Source organism: Ciconia boyciana, chromosome 2, assembly GCF_034638445.1.
Source record: "Ciconia boyciana chromosome 2, ASM3463844v1, whole genome shotgun sequence".
Taxonomy (NCBI): Eukaryota; Metazoa; Chordata; class Aves; order Ciconiiformes; family Ciconiidae; genus Ciconia; species Ciconia boyciana.
In genome coordinates this window covers 36149153-36170560 of record NC_132935.1, presented here as the reverse complement: position 1 = coordinate 36170560, position 21408 = coordinate 36149153, and the positions used below count along the sequence as shown (strand labels likewise).

Here is a 21408-nt window from a genome sequence, read left to right as displayed (position 1 = left end):
TGTAGGCGCTGCCTCAGTTACATCCCACACCGTACCCAGCAGGCAGATTTGAGGGGAGAGAAAACCAGAGTGTCTGTTTGTGTAATCTTTTCTCATTTTCTTTTTTAACACAGAAAAGAAGGCTATTGCCTATAGGGCTTGAGACACATGCTTAACTAGTGTTTCCCTAAGACTAGGTAGGAGTCAACACAGTAAGATGAACCAGATGAATAGGGTGAAACTAAAATACTGATTCTTAGGTTCTTTGCCTATGACTCTGATCAGCATTTGTTCATTCTTTTGCTTGGTGGATAAATGCAGAAATATAGGATGGTTAAACTTGCGTGAGTGCTTGCCGTTGACAAAACTCTTCTCATGACTTAACAGTGCCCCGTCAGATTTGCTTGGATAGAGTTGGGCCAACTCTGAGCTTTTAAGAAAATCCCCCTTTGCCCACTCAGGCCAAATTTCTCCTCAGGTTTTGCAAATGAAAGTGGCCATTTCTTTCATTATTTTTTACCTTTTTATTTCCCTTTTCCCCATCTCCTGGTTTGATTGCATGTTATAGTTATATGCTTTCTTGAAAGGGAGTTTCACATTGCACTTGTATCCATGTTGCAATGTTTTTCATTATTTCAATTGCCTTCCGTCTAAATTAATGCCATTTGATGTGATTTCTGTGATTCTAGCAGCTGGAAGTCACCATATTACATGCAGTTGGTTTCTCTTTCTAGCAACCCTGAGTCTGTAAATATATATATGAGCCAAAATTATAGTCAGATACACCCATGGCATCTCAAAGATGGCTGTAGGAACTTGGCTGAATGACATAAAGGAGAGCAAAAACTGCCGCAGCACATTCAGACTTGGGGAACGTAAGCAAACAAGCAGAGTTGGATGTAAAGCAAGATATGCTGGAATCAGTTGGATGTATTTCCAAACGGTCTGGAGCCATCACAGACTGTGTTAGGCTCTGTGGCAAGGTTTTATCTGAATGTTTAGATAACACCACTTTCAGATTTCTTGTCTTTTGTTTTGTTATGTGGTAAGTTGCTAGTTTGTCCTGAAAGAAGAGGCAGAACCATCTTCTTTCCTCTGTAGGAGTGGAAAGGATGGTGGAATTTCAAGAGTGGAAAGTTGGGAACCAAATGAGGAAATATTACTGTGAAGCCTCAAATTCAAATATTTGCTCCCTTTTGAACTTCTGTAGAGAGAGATGAAACCATGTTAATGTGCATAGCTATCCTACAGATGCCTGTTCAATCATTCAGATCCCGTGTAGCACCCAAGCAGTTGACAGGAACAGCTTGCTTTTTAATCCCTTTCACATAGAAGATTAGGAATGCGAGATAAAGACTCAGGTGTGGTTTTGGTATGTGGCTGTGTCTTGCCACTTCTAGATTCTACTAAGATCCCTTCTAGGTCTGATCCAAAGCTTACTGAATTAAGGGGGAGTCCCGCTTTGGATTAGGCATCTCAGGACAAATCCTGCTCCTTTTGAGGTCAATGATTGCGTGCCACTGTCTTCTCTCACAGCAAGGTGAGACACAACAAGGTGACAGTGTATGAACAGCAGGTATTTTACAGGTTCTGTGACAATAAATAGGAGAGAGCAAGAAGTATGTGTGGCAAGAAACGAAAACTATGGTTAGCTAGTAAGAAAGGAATATTATAGGTCAAGTACTGTTGCACAATACAGGCACACTTTGCTATGTGAGTTTTTTAAATTTTAGTAAATGCAGGCATGCACCTCATCTCAGTCACCAATGAGTATCTTCTAGGCACAGCAGTTCTTGCTTAGTCCTCACCTCAGCAAAGCTCTCTGTGAATACAGTAGAGGTTTTAACTGAGGAATACAGGATTTGCCTCCATTTTCCCATGGTCTCATTCATAAGATTTTTAAGTAGGATTAAGACAAAGATTTCCAGAAGTTCAGCCATTTCAGACATGCACAGTGATATAAAATGAGAAGCAGTGCTGGGAATTAGGAAGAATGGGAATTTTTGTATCCTACATCCCAGAGAAGTCCCAAAGCCTGGTTGCCAAGCCACAGGGTTTCGTGAGAGTCTGGCATTATTTGATTCCAGAGTAACATCTGAGTTTCTAGACCAGGCATTTAATTATACTTATTGTGTAACAAGTATTTTGTGAAAACTCTGTTTGAAAAAAAGTTATTTTACCAATGCATAGTGAAGCAAAACCAAAACAAAAACATAGTTTGAAACTTTATGGCAAAGAGGTCTGAAGCAGAATAGACCTCCAGAGTGGGGTCACGGTACATCCATTTTTCTCATGAAAAGTCTTGTCTTTCACCTTGGAGCTTTTGGCTGGGAAGTAAAAAATGTCATAATTAGGTCTTCTAATTACCATTTCTGGACCTGTAACAGCTTCCTTAGAGCAGTAGAAGCTCTGACCAGCAGTAGTATGAAAGTATACCATCAGTAGTATGAAAGTCCTCAACAGATACCAAAATGAGCATTGATTTCAGTGGATGTGAATTGACTGCAGCTGGATATCATAGGTGCTTACAGTTCAGCACCTTGCTGGACTGGGATACTAAGGATGAACCTAGCTGAGCTGATGCCTTTTTAACTACATCTATGTTATCTTGTTCCATGCAATGCACTTAAAATCAGAGGCGCCTTACTTTGGAACGACTGTGAATCAAACCAACCCGTAAATTTAATGTTTCTTTCAAAGTGTTAATGCAGGAGCTCTTCCTTTCATTCTTGTTTATAGAATCCAAGAGCCTGGTTCTTTTCTCACACTTGTTTTATGTTGATGAAACTCATGTGGACTAAAACCTAAATAAATATGGAATGTTTCTAGTGCAGATGATCTACTATAAATATAGAGTGAATGAGGTCAGAAATAAGGAGAGCCTGTGGAGAAATGGAGAGCCTATGTCTGCCTAAAGATACTGACTCAGTCACCTTTCATGTAGAAGAGTATTTTAAGTATCTTACAATAATGTTATCAATAAATATCACTCCGATTTTCCATTTGGTGTTTTATATCACAGGTTGGCCCTTTGGATACAAATAGAGAGTAATTGCTTGGGACTGATTCTACAGGTCTTTCTTGTGCAAGTCATTCTTTCTCGCATGACTATTTCCTTAAAGCTCAGTGAGACTATTTAACTGATCAAGTATACAAAGGTAGTATAAATAAGTTAAGTCCTTAAAAACATTACTAGTCAGTCACACTCTGTCCTTGATTTTTTTGCATAACCCCTGTTGATGTACATACATAGAAGGGTAAAATATTGGCCTTTGTGGCTCTGCAGCATGGAGTTTACCTTCTTTAAAGTTATGTGAAACCTGATGGGGTTGAAAGTGTCTCTCTTAATTCTGTTTGTCTCACTGCATGGCTCATTTATCCTTATTTTATTTTGTTGATTTCTTTTTTTCGGGGGGGTTGTTTTCTGGGTTTTTTTTTTCTCTGGGTTACCGACTGTAACATGAGTATTCCTCTTTTATGAAAAGCACACTAATTTATCAGCTAACTAGTGGATTGTGGATTACAGAAGGTATAATTATCCTAAGCCTGACTGGAAATTGTGAGGAGTTTGTGTGCTGCATTCAGTAACTAATCCCCTAGGTGAAACAATTCCTTTGGGAGAAAAAAAAGCCAGCAGCATGAAAGAGGAGATTAGGACCACTGATATTTATTTAGCTACCAGGTGCATTATGGCTAGGCTTGCTACAATGACTTGCCAAGAGAGAACACACCTATTATACATTGGGGGCCCAATTCTTATTTTCCGTAAGTCTGTTTTATATATAATTCACACTGACTCTCATGCCTATTTAGACTTTGTAGAGCAGCTTAAGAGTGGTCTTGGGGTAAGTGCAAATTAGCAGAGTCATTATGCATGACTTCAGAACAGAGCTGAATGTCATATAAGACATTTCAGTATTCCTTTGCAAGTCCTTATAAATTATCTCCTAGATTGTCACACAGTGTTCATTCAGGGACGAACCCTAATTAATGGTACACTACTGCTTCTTTTGGGGTTGAAGGTCACATCATATATGCTCAGAGGATTTTAGGAAAACTTTTAGCTGGTTGGTTGTATTGCAAAGAAGAGCTATCACACATAAGAAAAGTGTCTGTCAACAGCTGAATGTTTGCACTAAGAATATTAAAGTGTTCAAGTGAAAGCAATACTTTTTCTTGTGTTTACATCCTTTGTTATGTTATATGAACAAAGCACTTTTCTTGCTTATGTCCTCTTCTCAGTTTAGGTTTACATCTTCTGTGTTATCCTGATTTTGTTAACGTTTCTGCCTACAAAAGCTTATATTCTATGTGCTTTCCCATCTAACTGTAGACCAAGGATGAAGATGACAGAGAATTAAGAATTGAAGTGTGAGGAATGGCTTTTGTACTATTTTAATTCCCACAAGTTTTTGTATTGTATATAGTATACCTCAGAGCATTATAACATTCACTGAAAATAAGTGGTGTTTTCTAGCTGATGTGTGGGTTGAACTTCTGTTTGACCTCTGGTTTCAACTTATTTTTTGGAGGAACCCTGTTATGAGCCTTTATTTGAATGTACTACCAGGAATGTTATAGTTTGCATTGTCACTCCCAATACTTTAAAGACAAATGGCTGCTGAAACTAAGTTATGGTAAAGCACAGAGGGTGGTCACTGGTAATAAATATGTATCTTCATCTCACAGTCATTTCTGGCCAGGACACTTATTATCACTCTTTGCTTTTAAGGTGAAGTTATTTTTTGTGCCAAATGATAAAGTCAGTCAATGTGACTGTAAGACAAAGAGATTATATTTGATCCTACTCATTCATATTTAATAACTAAAGTGTTTTAATGTCTTGAAAGATAAGTGAATATATTGTTTTTTCAATAGATATTATATCAAGGAACACAGTAGACTGGCAGTAGTTAATTGATTTTGTTTTAAGAGCTTGTGTATGCTCACTGCTGAGTTGGTCATTAAAAGATTTTTTACCTTCTTTATACTTCTTATATGAAGTATCATGTAACCCATGATTCAGCATTTTTGGTCAGCCCAAGTGTCATGGGAATACAGCTACCATCTGATCTGTCTTGCTCCAGAGGTGTTTAATACCTCAGTTACATATGGGTTCCCTCCAGCCCTGAGATCTTATCTATCTGCGGTGTGCTGAAAGGTCTTGCTGTAAACTTATTAAAAGAACTTACTAAAAACTACTATTGGAATAAAATGAGTAAAATGTCCTTTGAACTGACCTGTTTATTATTGACAGTTAATTCTCAGTAAATGAGATGCTTAAATTGTGGAAGCAGTGCCAGGGGCAAAGATGCAGTGAGTCACATTCAGTCTATCGCTGGCTTCAAGCACTGGCACCAGGGAATATCCCCGTTCATTGTATGAACAGAGGGAAGGGATCTTTCCTTCCTGGAGCTGTGAGAAGGGGCTTCACTGACTCTGGTTTTATGGATACAGTAAGGAAAATGAGGAGGATTCATGGTGAGTCTTGTTAAAGGGGGAAAAAAGGCAAGAATAATTATTTTAAAAATTGGGGAAATCCATTCTCCATATTTGGAAATAAGATCTAACTTGTAATGTTTTGCAAAACAAAGTTTTAAAGTAACAACTGGAGTGTGCCTGCACTTGTGACACCATTCACAGAATCACACAGTAGCTCTTGCACAGAGAAACATGCTAGGATTTAGAATATACGAGATTACAGTGAATTACCAGCAGGTACAATCTGCACGAGAACAGCTGTCCTTTGCCGTACTGGATGGAGAGCGTTGTTCCAATTTACCCCAGCCCCATGTGTCCTTCTTAAGTGTGGAGAGCAATTTAGCTCTACGATGACTGCTTTTTTTACCACTGCTCATATCCTTTTTTTATAGTTGTTACCATAAATTGAGTATAGACCAGCATCAATTGCATATACCTTTTTAAAATATGTACCGTGGTATTTCTGGTTAGGATGGTAATGTTTTGTGCATTACGACATGCCCCTCAGTAACATCAGAGGCATCTCGCGAGCTGGATTTTCAGCTGTGACATGTCACTTAAGCTGTGTCATGCCTGAGTGGACAGACCAGGGTGTTGTGCCTTTCCCTTCTCCCAGAGGCAGATCATATGTCCTAAAAATGTTGCATTTCCGTTCCGTGTTTTCATAAGCAGCTGCCAGTGCATTGTCTTCTCTCACGTAAGATATTTGGAAACAATCAGCTGTCAGGGAGCTACACTAATAAATTAAATGATGTGAAGGTGATGTTATTTGAAGGATTATCCAGACCAAATCTGTTGGAAGCAAAGGGCTGCACTTACTGTCTGGATGAAGAGGCTCCATCTTGCTGTTGTAAAGCTGAGAACGTAACAAATCTATGTGACAGCCTGCAAACTGGCCTTCCTGTTTGAGTCTCTGATTTTGTTGCAAGATGTAGAAGAGCAAAAAACTGCTCTCAAGTGACCAGGAAGCCAAAGAGATTTCCACATGTTACTTATTTCAGAAAAAACCCATGGTATTTATCATGACATATGGCAGGCTCATGAGTTTTCTATTTGATGAAGATATGTGAATATTTGACACATAGCACTGAACCCCAGGTCCTTTGAGGGAATATTGAAAACAGGCAAGTGACACTGGCACAGCTGTTTCAAAAGAACTTTGAGATCAAAGAAGTATCCCAGTAGAGTCTTTTAATGAAGCCACCACAGTCTGCGCTTACATGCCTTGGTAACTCTCTCTTTGGGGAAGCATGCAATAAGGCCATGTTTTCAGGTGGGATAAGTAAGTGTATTTCCATTTAAGTGTATTTGATTTGCACTGGTTGGGACCCAGACAACAGCCCTACACTTGAAGTTGTTTGGTTAAGTGTACAGTATCCTCTCCACATCAATGTTATGGCCTTATGAGTGAGGGAATACCTGTACTTCACATACCATACCTGAGACAGGTCTTTAGTGTTCTTGAGCAACAGTGGAAAGGGGCAAGTTGTCTTTGAAAAGCACACTTAGGCACTGTAACCATTAAGTCTACATATTAACAAACTAGCCCTTATTTCCAAAAAGTGTATTTGGTGGTGTTGGAGCTTTTAGAAATGCATATCCTATGTGTAAGTATATATAATGTTGACAGATGAGCCTTATTTTTAACTCATAATACTGGACAATGAGAAAATGTGTGAGATGGTGGAGGCAATCAGAGCAGTGGTTTTCTCTCGGTACTTAAGCACCTACAAACTGCCTGAATCATATTTGCTGAATTTTCAAGTCATCTGGTAGCTACTTGTTATAAATATTCCTACAGGATTTCTTCTACAATGTAGGGAAAGGCAGGAGCCAGAACATGGGATGCAAATCTGAAGTCTGAGGAAATTTTTATCTGAATGACAAGGTGAACTCCTGAGGTTGGGCAAGTCTTACCTGATCTCTGAGGCTCAGGTTCATTCCTCACTGAGAACCTTTTATGCCTGCTGCTTGTGTGAAATGGTATTGTGTTCCCCTAAGCTCCTGCCTAAAAACTGGCACTTCACTGGACTAATAAAAAAACCTTCTAGGATTATCTAAGCTTTTCTGTTCTAGCCTCTAAAAGGCAAGTTAAATAAAAGTCCAACAGGAGCAAAGTTCTTCAAAACACAGCTCTTAAAGGGAGATTTTTTTTTGCCAAGGGCGTAATGAGCTTCACTGCAGAAGGCACTTTTGTTATCTGGAGTTCAGTGTCTTCAGTCATCTTTCATTGGGTCCCTCCTGATGCAACCGCAAGGGTTAGACATTGCTTTAAATAGCTCAGGCATGGCACACGCCAGAGCTATCCCAAGGACAGCCAAGTTGCAGCGACAGTTTCGGGTGTCACTGGCCACTTGCAGAATGCCCCATTGGAAGGGGTGGCTGCTGGCGTGCTTTGGGACAGTCCAGCTTGCCTCAACTTACTGTATTGTTAGAGATGGTATTTTTGGTGAACTCCTGAGATGGTCCTATTTTTTGTACTTCTTCAGGCAGTCAGGCTTCTGTGACAGACAACAATGGCATCAAGTTTTGTTTACAAACTCACGTTCACACAGTTTTTTTCCCAAGCACTGTAATCTCCTTTTGGATTGCTTACTGAAGGCTCCTCGAGTGACCTGTGTGTTCTGCTTTACTGAAACATCTACCACTGTGTTTCGCTTTGGGGGAGGTTTTTCTGGAGAACAGTGGATATTGCTAAATTAAGTTAAGGTATTTCTTTTGCAGACTGCAAGAGATCATCTAAAAGTGTTACAGGCTTGTTCTGAGAAGAACTGTGAACTCATTTCCATTTCTATTATTTTCACAAAGCCTTTATATTTTCATGTATTATCTTTTAAAAATTTTGATATAAATTCTTTTGTGAAGTTAAATGCCATTTGAAAAAATTGTTCCAAAAGTATCTTGGTCTGTGGTCTATGTATGTATGCAAATACATTTTGTGAGATTATAGCACAGGAAAACTTGGTTAAAGCCCCTGAATTCTGTTGAAACACTGGCATAGACTTCAAAGCACTTTAGATCATTCAGCACAAAAAGGCAAAACATCTAATATGAAAAGAGTACATAGGTATATGGCCAGTCCTGTTTGAACCCTACAGCCTTTTTTAGAATTCAAGCAGGAGGGTCAAATGACTTCTTAGGCATTATTTAGAGCTGAGGCTGTAAGTTCGAGCTGTATCTGATCAGAAGTCTGTTCTGTACTTAGCAGCCCTTCAGTACAGTTTAGTCTCTTTACTGGCAATACATAAGGTAATAGCAGGAATGGCGAGCACTTGCAATACCGTGGCAGGAATTATAACTAGCCACTTCAGCATCTCCAACTCAGATGGCTGGAAACCCACTTAAAGCTCTGGGGATGGGTAGGCCATGCTCATGAATCCAAAATGAAGACCAAAAGCCTGGAGTCATTTTGAGATGCTTCTATTGTTTTCCCCTGTGTCCTGGCAGAACACTTAATAACTCTTCACACTGAGCACAGGTGGCTTCTCATGCTGTTCCTTTGGCCCATGACCTGCATATGGTCAGCATTTTTTTTTCATCTTATGATTCAAGATTTTCTATGTCGTTTCACAGTCTGTTACCTGACTGCAGGTCTGTGTGGTACAATTTGCTGTGTTTGACGGTGTTTAGCTGAGGTCAGGAGAGTGGCACCAGGTCCACGAGGGAGCTGGTTCCTCAGGAGGTAAGCCATGACGTTAAAGGTCCTGTGGATCACCTTGATTAGCAACTTGTGTGTTGGGAAGAAAGAGAATGCCTCTCCAAACAGGATTAGAAATCTAGATTGGTGTTCTGTTACTTTAATAAATGATACATGAAGGCTTGAAGTTGAAGACAGAAGTATGTTGTGGTTTCATGCTAGACTGAAGTTCATTATAAAAGACATTATAATCTGAGAAAAGTCCCAGTTATTTTTGACAAGAAATAGAATAAGAAATCCCTACGCTTCTACTGTTCATTCTGTCAATGGTCAAGAAACGATATGGGAAACAAAGCTGTACAGAGCTGACCAATTATTTTAGAAGGTATACAGGCTAAATCCTGTGAACTGAATGCTAAGTAATAGAGTTTGTCTGGGTCTTTAAAATGTTTTTTAAGTTGACTTAAAAGTGGATTTTTCAAAATAGTAAAACCAAGGGGAAAAAAACTTTGTAAGTTGATTTATAAGGCCACTGGAGTGACCTGTTAGGAAATTGCAGAGTGGTGTAAATGCTTGCCCTTTCTCTTCATGTGTCAGTTAATAGGTGTAGTGGTTAGGGGATGGATTAGATGCAGTTACTGGTGAAAAAGTCCCCCTGTCCCCTTAGCTGAATATTAGGACATCCTAGGGGGCACTCAGAAATGAAACATTTTCACCAGAAATATTTTCACTCCACCAACTCTGGTGGTGGATTGTGTATCCTAGGCCCATTTTAGCCTTATGCACTGAGTTTCCTGCTTCTCCTCATGACTGTATTTTCATAAGAGGAGGTGGATGCACCATGAAAAATGAACTGAGGAATCTCAACCAGAGAGGAAAATGAAGATGTGAAGTTCTGAAGAACCAGTAGATGAGAAAGAAAGAAAGGAAGGAAGGAAAGAAGAAGAGAAAGAAGGAAAGAAAGAAGGAAAGAATGAAAGAAGGAAAGAAAGAAAGAAGCAAAGAAGGAAGATACTTTTAATAGAAAACAATTTGTCTAGCTAAAAAAATATCCATAGCAAATTTCAACCAGCCCGAAGTCTGCTCCAATGGTCAAATTGTTCACATTTGTTATGGTTCTGTTTGGCCATTTTTAAGTGGGAAAATTCAGCCCAGTATCACAGACATACAGATAGGAGCAATTTCTTAATTGCTAGTTGCATTTAGTTTCTTATGGTAAATATTGTATTTTATAAGTACTTTTGCTAGCCAATATTTGACCCTCAGGTAAATTCTTATACATGCTTCAGTGAACCTGATACTAGTTTATTGTAATCTGAATTTTAGGTTGATATATTCTGCTGCCTGATGGTGAGGTTGGTGTGCACAGATTTCATTTGAAACTACATATGGGAAATTAACCCAAAATGCTGTAGCTGCTGCAATAACAGTGAAATGGTGAATAATTCCTCTTAGCTTTTCAGTAGCTTCTTCAGTCTGTTGAATTCAGGAAGAATCAATGCAGTTTGTTACATACTTGTATGTGTAGTTTTGGATGAAATAAGTATGTTGAAGAGAGAGTTGTTTAACTAGAGTAGCTAACCGGAGATGAGAGATCTTGGACTGAAGGATAATCTGCTTGATGAGTGTATTATAGAGAGAATAGATGAGGGTTAGACGTGCTCTTTAGGAAGCATTCTTAGTACTTGCTAACACCAGCAGTGATGGAATGGCAGGCCAAGTCTTATTACAAATTGTGTCACTGATGTTAGTAATGCCTCTACAGAGAATAAGCTCTTCTGAAATACTTCTCTCTTCTTTTCTGAAAGCAAATGAATTTCCTTTGAAGAGAGCTGGTGTGTCTGACTCACAGGTGTCCTTCCCTCTCAGACTGATTTCTGTCATTATTTGAAAATATTTTTTTTAGTTTGGGGGGTATGAAATTGAAAGCACAAGCCTAATCTTGGAAATATCCACTATTGCACTGAATCCCTGATAACGTATCTGATATGTTTCAGCAATACCATGTTCACATTAATGTGAGTTCAGCATTTATAACTCCAGGATCATCTGCTTCCCCCCTAATTTGATTTAAAAACAAAACCCACCCCTTACTTAAGCCCGTGTTCCTGAGAAGGAGGCCGTGTGTGACAGAGAAGTGGTTAACAGAGCACAGTTGCTAGCAGGGTTTTATTGCTGCCAGTCTTTCATTGAGGCGTCCTCCCCCAGGGCTTCTCTGGAAAGGGATGGTTCAGCCGCGAAGGGCACGGCGCAGGCACAGATGTCTTCTGCTTGTGAAGTCAAGCTGAAAGTCAGCGTGCAAGCTGCAGGAGAGCCCGTGTCAGTCACTGCAGGCAGGAGGAACAACTGCAAATCCGTTTGATGCTTTCTCCCCCTCCCTTTTTAAAAGGGAAGATGGGAAGAAAACTTTCAAAAGCTCTGAACCTTTCCCCATATTCCAGTTATGTGAAAAGGAGTGTTATCCCTCGGAACTAGGCTGAACTCAAGAGTGGTCTTTCCAGGAGGAGCAATGCTTCAAAGGCATACGCTAACCGGGGAATCCCTGGGGCAGATCAGTTTGCCTACAACAGTACATACACATGGTAACTATTCCTTCTTCTAAGCAGGTGACGATGGATGGAAGAAGCGGTTCTCTCCTGCACTTCCTCCACTGCTCTGTCGTAGGCAAATAGCACTTATGAGCACAGAAATGACACTGAACCTGCACAGAGGTACACGAGTAAAACTCAAAAGAAGAATGGAGGTTTCCAGCTGGATTTCCCCTTTTCATTCCCCATGCCTGTATAAATACAGTTTTCTTTTCCCTATTATACATGCATGAAGGAGTCAATTAGAAAGAAGTTGAGAAAAAACCCACAGTGCTGCCTTTCTGTTTTCCTAAGGTCTAAAAAGAAGACTCTCACAATATTTTTACTGGTTTTGCTAAAATATTTATTTTTTAATATTACCGTAACTGTTGCTTTAAAACTTCTCTAAAGTGAAACCTCCCCTCCAGTGGGATGTTCACCTAAGTCTCCTGAGGTGTTTATAGCAGAAAGGCGTATGCCCATTGACTCTCCTGTGCACTGCCATAACATTGATCTAGCGTGTAAGAAAAAAAGAAGATACATTTTTCAGTGGATGAAAAACCCTGATAAATTTATACAATGATGTCAAATACTTTGGCATTCATTGTTTGGTGAGTTGTCACAGATAAGGTAGATTTCCTAGGCTTAAGGGTGCTATTTTGAAACACAGTTGCTGTTAAAGGAGATTTACAGTACTCTAAAAAAATGGGAGTGAGATAATAGATCAAAATGAAGAAGTAAAACATGGAGTCAGCTTGTGTCTGAAAAGCAAAAGCAGTCTTTTCTTCCCCTGCCACGCAAAATCTGTAGTCACAGTTGTGCCAGTGAATGCTATTTATTTTGCACAATAGTATATATCTCCAGGATAGTCCTGTGACCACAGGTAACCCCTCCAGGCTAACGGGCTTGGTGATGTTGAGAGCTCAGCTTCTGCACAGCAGCTGGCGTTGCATGCGGCCTCGCCACAGAAAGGCACTGGGCGAGTTGAGGGCTGTGCACGAGGGCTTGCTTCTGGGGCAGCTGAGCTGTAGCCCGTTTTGGAGGAAATCTGCCCTGGGGACCAAGCGCAGTGTCAGTGCTCTGGCTGGCTTGTCATGTGTCAAAGGAGGGAAACCTGTATCAGCAGCAAGATGCATGTTGGTTGGAATAACACGTGCAATTGAGAGACCTATGTTTGCATCCTGTATAAGTAACCTAATATTTGAGCTGTAGAGCTGACATTACTTCATATGGTAAAGGTTCAAGAAAAATGGAATAGGCAGTCTAAGTCACCAGCTAATTTTCCTAAGGCTAGAAGAGATCAGCAGAAAAGAAGACCAAGGACAAGGTAGGGAGTAAGAGAAAAACAGTCAAGTATCTAAATATGCTGAAGTCCTAGTGCATATTAGGGTTTTGGCACCTGAAAGCCATGGCAATATTACTCAATTCTTCTTAAATACCCTTAGCTCGGTATCTCATGTAACTTTTTGTTTCTATTGTCAGACCTGTTGGTGAAAAAGAGAAGGTAGGGGCCATATGATTTCATACGAAGGTTCTCCAGTTTGCTGTGTATGGATGTGGTGCTTAGGGATGTGGTTTAGTGGTGGACTTGGCAGTGTTAGATTAACAGTTGGACTCGATGATCTTAAAGGGCTTTTCCAGCCTAAATGATTCTGTGATTCTGTGATTCTATGTCTTAATTCATAGCACAGAACTTCAGCATAGTGACAGCCATTACTGAAAGAGGAGGTCTGACGACTAACCTACTTGTGAGTGAGATTATTCCTTCTGTGAAAGCAAAGCAGTGTTTTCTCCAACTGTGTAGGACAGAATTTTAAACTAAGCAGGGGACAGCTGTTCCCTCATGTTTACTGACAGCTCGTGCATATGTGTTAGGCATGTGCACATAGAAGTTACCATGCCAAGTGAGGTGCTTTGCAGCTGTGCTAGGTCACACAAGCATGTCACCACACCAGCCCAAAATCAACGTACCCCAGAGAGAGGTATACGTTGTGCTTGAGAAAAATTTAATATGATATTGTCAGCTCTTTTGTTGTGTAAATCGCTCCTAGTAAAGATTTAGTGTCATGAACTCACCTCTGGGGTGAAAACACATCTATTAAAGAAAGCATGAACATTTTATAGTATTTGGGGAGTAAAATTAATGAGCCTTGCTTACAAATTAAATGCAGACAAGTAGATGTATGTTCTCATCTGTCCCTAATGTCATTGTTTTGGTACTGAGTGCCTTGTAATATTGAGTGATTTGAGATTTACAGTCATTTGACAGAGCAGAGAAGCCTGTTGTACCAATGTGGACCTGAGGTACACTGCAGCTACTTTAAGGTCACACAGAAAGTCCATGACAAAGCAGGAAGCTGGATCCAAATCTTTCATGTCCTACACAGCCCCCTACGTCTAGACCATCTTTTCTTTCTGCGGAAATCTGGTCTTACATATTTTAGACTTAAGGCAGGCAGAGTTTATCCTCCCTTACCATTACTAATTAAATAACGTTCTCATTTAATAATGCTGGCAGAGATTTTCAAGCTTACAAGCCTAAGGGGCTCAGATGTCGTTTCTGTTCCTTTTAATGGGAAATAAGCTATTTTAGCCAATATATTGTGGGTGTATCTGTGTAATGGTGTATGCCAGTTGATCCCAGAGTCTTTTGACATGTTTAGTTCCGTGCTATTGTTTAAAAGAAAATTTATAGATTACACTATACTTATGGAATTTAACTGCTACTTATCATAGTAACCATTTGTCTTTGATCAGATTTCTACAGTGTAGCTTGAAAGGTGAATTAATATTTAATTTAAAGTCAATAAAAAAGACTTTGTGGGTGGGAAAACAAAAAGAAATGCTGAGAGAAGAGATAAAAGAGTGAGAAAGTCTCCAGATGCATCCAGATTTTGCTTTAGATATTTATCCGTAGTCATTGATTCTTAATTCCATCCTGGTCTTTTGGCTCGAAAATTCCTTTTGTTCGGCAAGCAGATATGAAGCATCTCCTCTGAGATGCTGCAACCTGCCTACTCTTCCAGTATACTTTGGACAAGCTGAATTTATAATCAGTGCAGTCAGCTTCCTCCAGATTCTGAAATGGATTGCAGGGCAAAAATTCCTAAGCCAATTCCAGCTGGTCTACCCCAGGACTGGCAGCTGGATTGCTGCATCACCCTTTGGTGCTACCGTCACATTAATTCACCTTGTAAGAGGCAAGGCTTATGAATTTGGATGCAGGGCCATGCTGACAGCCTCAGTGTTGCTGTGCATTGTCGATGGACCAGCATGCTCAGTGATATTTGATTTCAGCATGAAGTTCCATCGGATCAGATCTGCATCTTCCCATTTTTTTGTTTAACATGTTGTAAAAGAGAAGAAACAAATTTTACTGCAGTTGGACAAGGGAAGGGCTAAGGCTATTGCATATTGAGTCAAGACAACAATTTTGACATTCAGAACAGTAAATAATTTGTCAGACCTATCCTGCAACTGCGATGTGGACGGGACATTTGTTTCCTTTCCACTGTGAGTCGTGGTCACAATTAATCTTCATTACAGTAGTGCTGCAGCAGCCAGTAGAGAATCACTGTGTACACCACACCGATCTCAGAGAGCTCGTACGCTGAGTAGGTGATGGGCAGGAGGGAGGAAAAACACGGGGGTGCAGCAAATGGAGTTGTGCAGGGACGTGGTTACAATAGTCGGTGCTGTTACAGCACGCCAGCTGGGCTTCTGGGAGATTCAATAGCGCCTGATGTTTTCTTAGACGATATGTACAAATCTTCTGTGAATGGAGTTAACTTTCCTTAGTTTTTTCTTCACCTTGTTCCAATTTCTCATTCTTGCATGGCTCAGAAAAAGGCTGAGCTGCGCATTCTGAAAAACAGAATTGATGCAGTAGGTAAGCTTGGATAAAGTCTTCACCTAACATTGCATTTAGTCATTTCTCTATATCATCACAAACAAGGGAACTGAAGACATTATAGAATTTTTTTTCAAACAAAAAGTAGGGAAAATATGGCAGGTGAAGAAGCACACAAAATCAGGGTGATCATCCACTAGAGAGAAAGTGAAAAAAAGTGCTCTCCTTAATTAAATACAGGACAAAGATCAATGAAAAGACAGTGCTGGCAAAGTCCTAATTAAGCCAGATATGTAAAAACAGACAGATCAATATATATTTAAGTGCTATGTAAATCATATAACTCTAAAAAAATCAGGAAAATGGAGTGAAATGCCTAGTTTTATTTGAGGTTATTAGCCAAATGAGTGTTTCAGAGCCTTGATGGAAGGAAACCCTTCCATCAAGCTGTAATATCAAGCTACAAAGTCTGTATGAATGGCAGAGTAAGTCCCATCATTGGAGGAAAGCTCCTATGCATTAGGATTGAAGAGTTCACACTATCAGGAGGAACCCAGAATTCCAGATATAAACAGAAAGAATGGAATCCTTTACTACCCACTGCTTCATCTGGGTGACGACAGGGCTTGTGAAAAGCTGAAGGAAACCAAAGAGGCTGCAAAGGCAAAAAACACATGATAAGGTGTGATATAAAGAGCAGATGTTTACACCCCCAAAATGTATGTTTCAAAATACAACCATAGAAAAGCTATTAAAATTAGCATATTGTTTGGAAGTTTGTCATCATTTAAAAATTAAAAATAAAAGGGACCCACTAGGGAAATACTTAATTTCAAAATAAAACATTCAACAAAGCTGAGGAAATTTGCTGGAATCAACTTTGAAGGAGCAAATATGGTAGGGGGAAAAAAAAAAAACAAAACTGGTGCAATTATATTAGCACTTATTAAAAAAAAATAATCCTACAAGCTGGCATGGTAAAACAGCTAATCAAAGGTTTTATTGCAAATAAATAAGCCTTCAGAAAGTGGATCTCATGTCCAAACAAGGAAAACAGAGAGCATAAGCACAAGGAAGGATCCCTCGAATGCTGCTGTAGGCAGCGAGACAGGTTTAACCTCCAGCTCTGGAAGTCCCCAGCCATGGGTTGCTGAGGTTGGGAGTACGTACCAAGGAAAATCTCCCCCTGAGCTCTTCCCTTTTATACTCTTTCCTTGGCACTGAGCACTTTCAGATGTGTGATAAAGAGCTAGGTGAGCCGTTGCTTTGCCCTGGCATGGACATTTTAGCTTATGTTCCTATGGGAAAGCTCATCCTCCTTTTTCACGTACCACCACTGCAGTGCGTTACGAGTTTTCTGAGCGAGAGGGCATTGCTGAGCACGTTTTGGATATTTCAAGGTCAAATGGCCCCTGAGCTGAGTTCTGTGTTTGTTTACTTGTTTCTGGTTAACAGTGCTATTTTGGTTGCTTGAGTTTATTTAGTCAATCTGTGTCCTTGTGCTGTTCCTACCCAAACAGTTGATCAAACAAGGTGCGACTGTAGGGGCTTTTTGTCACCTGAAGGGGAAGCAGTTTCCCTGTGCAGCTCGGAGGTGAAGTTAGTTAGCAGAAATGTACTTATAAAAAGACACCCAAGGGAAATGTCAAGAAAAATGCACTGTCCCCCTCCCAAGTCACAGCAGCTCCCCTTGTTACGAGGCCAGTGACAAAGCCCAGCTGGGACCCATTTCCAGCAACACGGAAGACAGTGCTGCGCTGCTCCCTGACAGCTGGTTAGCATCTCTGCAACATCGTTGGATCTACACAAGATACCGTTGTTTTTCTCTGGTAAAGCCAGGTTTTGATCTTTTGAGTCTGTTGTGTTATCTTTTTTTTCTTTTCTTTGTGGCTTGAAAACATTTAGCTACTAGGCTTTCTCAGGGTCATAAAATGTTTGCACTGAGAAATAAAGGAGAATGTTTTTTCTTTTGAATGCTGGTGTGAATCATTGACAAATAGCAAAGAAATGAGCCCTCATTAATCATAGCAGTCCTTGTGGAAAGCAAATATTGAGCAGGCACATTTAGGGAGTGTCTGATGTCAGGTCTGCTTTCAGGCAAGGCTGATGTGGAAGCCTTCCTTGTCGTATTGTGCAGTAGCGCACGTTCTGTCCAACGGATGCTGATTTCATTAGGGGTTAGCTAAAAACCAAGATTCATTTGGAAGGCAATTACCCTTTTGCTTCCATCCCTGCAGTTTCTCAGACAGATGTGTGACTGGATAAAAGTTGACAACCATAGAGAACGACTTCAAGACTAGAGAGAATATTACAGTCCAGTAATTTCCCCCCCTCACTCCCTGTACCAGGAGGTAAACCCCGCATTTTTCAAAATGGTTTCATCAATGAAATTTATATTTTTTTGTACTGGATTTAGAATAGAATAAATCCTGTAAGTAGAAATATGGCAATGCTTGAAATACCGTAAGTGGAGCTTGTATTTTTTGTATGTGGACTCTTGCGTTTCAAATTTTCTTTCTTGTGACTGATTTCATAAAAATTCCATTCCAGGAGTCTAGAGATACTGAAATATGGCAGTTGTTAGAGGACTTCATTATATACTCAGCTAGTGAAGCAAAAGCACTGTGTGATTAGGAAATCTGCTAAGGAAAAATAAACTCTCAGTTGTTTGTCCATTAGAATCAAATGTCTTTGGAGCAAATTTTAGTCCCTGTGTAGAGATTTTTAGAAGGGTTAGTAAGGGAATATTTATTACCCAGTAGACTTAAGTATTTTAGTACAATTAAATGAAACAGAAGTGAAGGTATCAATCTAAAACATAAAAGAACAGGGTTTTTTCTATATCTTACGGCATTTAAGAAATGTCACTTGACACAATACGCGGTGGTTTGGTTTCTCTAACAATAGGAAATAAGGTGATCTGTGTAAGAGAAAATGATATGGTGTCTGGCTCTTTAGTCTAACTACTTGTGCAAATAAAAGGGGAATCAAAAGAACATTTCATGGGTCAGCAGGTCATGTGATAGGGAGTAATCCCATTCACCAATATGTTACAATCTCACAATGCCTAGAGACATTGTCTAAAGCCAGAAGAACTCTTAGTGAGATCTTATATATAATTTCAGCAGACAAAAAAGCTATAGAAGGCACGAGAGGTTTCCTACAGCAAGCCCAGAAGCAGAGCGGTAACACGGCCTCCGTTCTGCAGCAGTGCTGCTGGGGTGGGTGACCTGACCAGCACCCTGAGCCGCATCTCACCTGTGGCCCCCAGAGCCCCAGCCCAGGAGAGAAGCCACAGCCCTGCCCTGACACAAGCCATGTGTTCCTGTCGGGTCCAGCTTTGAAACCATGAGTTCTGTCTTTTAATACATATGTATATATATGTTTGTGCTTGAATGTATGTATATGTATATATTCAGATGCAGTGCAGTTTCCAGCATTTACCTTATGGAGAGGAAGAGAAAACATAAGCAGTTCCTTCCGAAATGTTTTTGACATAAATCCTAGGGTGTCCCACTTTGTAATATTTTTCCTTAAGTGCTTGGTAGTTGAACTCCTGTTACTCCAGCTTTTTCAGTTGCTGCTGAAATAGCAGTCTGTCGAAGGAGTATTTCTTCCAAGGTTTGTTTTTTGACGTATAAAAAGTTGTAAAGAGTGGAGAGGAAGAGGTGGACCATCTAAACTCACTCCGAATTGTTTTACATTAATTGAATTTTACTTAGGTGCCTAAATCATTTAGGTACTGAGCTTTAATTTTGAGGCATTCCATGTGTTTTTGAAAGTGTTGGCTTGGTTGGATTACTTGGAGACATTGCTAAATACAAAATCTGCAGCAGCCTTATGATTGAATTCAGCCCTCCTTTATGTCGGCAGGAGCCCTGTTACTTGGAGCTGAACTGGCTCTCCAGACCCAGTCCCGCTGCAGGAGACCTAAGGATTCATCCCTTCTGCCTCCAGCACCCAAACCGAGGTGCCTGAGTCAGGAGTCTGGTTGTCTCCAGCTCCATCCATAGCCAGGGAAAACGGGAGCTCAGCGGGGCTGAGCACAGCCTTAGGTAACATCCCCTTCTCCCCTGACTGCAGAAGGAGCTCAAGGCTCAGGTAGGTGCCTTGGTTTGGCAGTATGGACCTCAGGCAGAGCACCTGCATGGCACGGATAAGGACTTGCCAAGTTGTCTTCCGGTACTGCATCACCAAACGCAGCTCAAAAGCTTAACAGCAGCATGCCTGACTTCACCAGAGGTAGGACAAAGGGAAGACAAAGCAGGTTTTGGTGTCCTGTGCCACCTTCACTGTATTAGTTCAAGAGACCTCTCAATTTTCTCATCCTGTGAGGCAGCAAGGTCAGTTGTCTGCATAGCTTCTCCCGTCCTCTTCTGTTTGGATGGAACCTGCAGCTTTTCCAAAATACTGATAGCAAAGAGCTGGATTTGGCACAAAGCTTTGAGGATTCTTTGCAAGCAGCATCTTCAATTTGTGCTGAAATAAATGGGAGTTAAATTTGTCTCAGTGGATATCCATCATCTAATGGGCTACAATGTCTTACTTAAGTGCACAGCAGCAAACGAAGTGTGTTCCACAGAAACTTGGCCAGGTATTGGAAGACAGAAGAATAAATATTTATGCTTTGGTTTTTGGTTTTTTTTTAATTTAAACTGTCCTTAGCATCTGAAGAAAAAGTTTGCAGCTGGTCACACAAAGGCATGCTCCTTCCCGAGAGCTGCTCCATTGCATTATACCAACAAAGCTATAAATTTGGTGACATGCATACAACATACTACTTCTTAGAAACTGTCGTAGTCGGTCTCCATGAAACCATGACAGTTAATATTAAAATTCATGATCACATTGTCTACAGAATAAATAGGGAATACCTTGTTCTTTTCATCACATTATGTTACCTGTGGATTATATTTTGTACATATTATTTGGTCTGAATTTAAGTGTGTACCTAACTGCAAGTCATCTCTTAAAATTCAGCATTTGAGTACAATGATTGGTTTGGTGAAACAGAGGTGAGATACAGCACTTTTTTGTCTCGTGATCCACCTTCTATAAAATAAGCAAACAGTGAACCACCTTTTTTTCTACATCCTCGAAATCTCACTCAGGTCAGACTCAGTTCTGTTGATAGTTTCATATAGATGTGATAGATTTTGTAATTCATCTGCCTTTAAGATAAAAACGTTTCAACAGCTAAGTCAAATCATGCTGAATTATTCTAAACAGGAGAATAGTGCTGTTAAATGGTCTTCTTTATAGGCACAGAAACAGAAATAGAAAATAAGCGAAAAGGTTTTATCACACTATTGGGAAAATTAGAACAGATTCAAAGACATTGTGACAATGTGGTAATGTACATGTTATGCCTAAGGGAAAAAATGCCAAAATGCGTCTTCGTATATACGAATGGTCTCTGATAAGACTGGTGACATTGCAGTCTGGTCATTTTTGCAGTGTTTCATTTGTATCAGTAGTGTAATATCCAAGCTTTATGTTCTGTGGTCAACTTAGGAAATGAATCTGCCCTACCCAGAAGGAGCTAGTAGGGTATTTTTATAGACCAAAGCATGGATTGGCAATGGAAATGAAGAAAATACTATTTTCTTCTCATCAGTTACTACTCAAAAGTTACATCACACATGCACCACGTAAGCAGCACACCTGCACAATGCTGTTGCTGATTACGGCTGTTCTCAAAGCTTCTTGCCACAGTTGATGCAGCACTTGAAATACTTTGAGAGCACAGCCAGGTCCTCCGTCCCCTCAGGTGGTTGACTTTGATTCAGTGACACAGAATCTGAAATTAAACTCCTATATTTAATTGATTTTTTGGGGTCAGTTTTGTTTCGTCTGAGTATCTCGCTAGCAGTTGCCACATTGTTGGGTAGGGA

The 21408-nt window shown here is 40.1% G+C and overlaps 1 protein-coding gene across 1 annotated transcript in view; it reads left to right on the top strand.

Annotated features, from left to right (window-relative positions):
• The window catches only part of KCNB2 (potassium voltage-gated channel subfamily B member 2), a 177986-nt gene that overhangs the window by 2264 nt on the left and 154314 nt on the right, over window positions 1-21408 (top strand). The gene's annotated exons all lie outside the window — the stretch shown is intronic.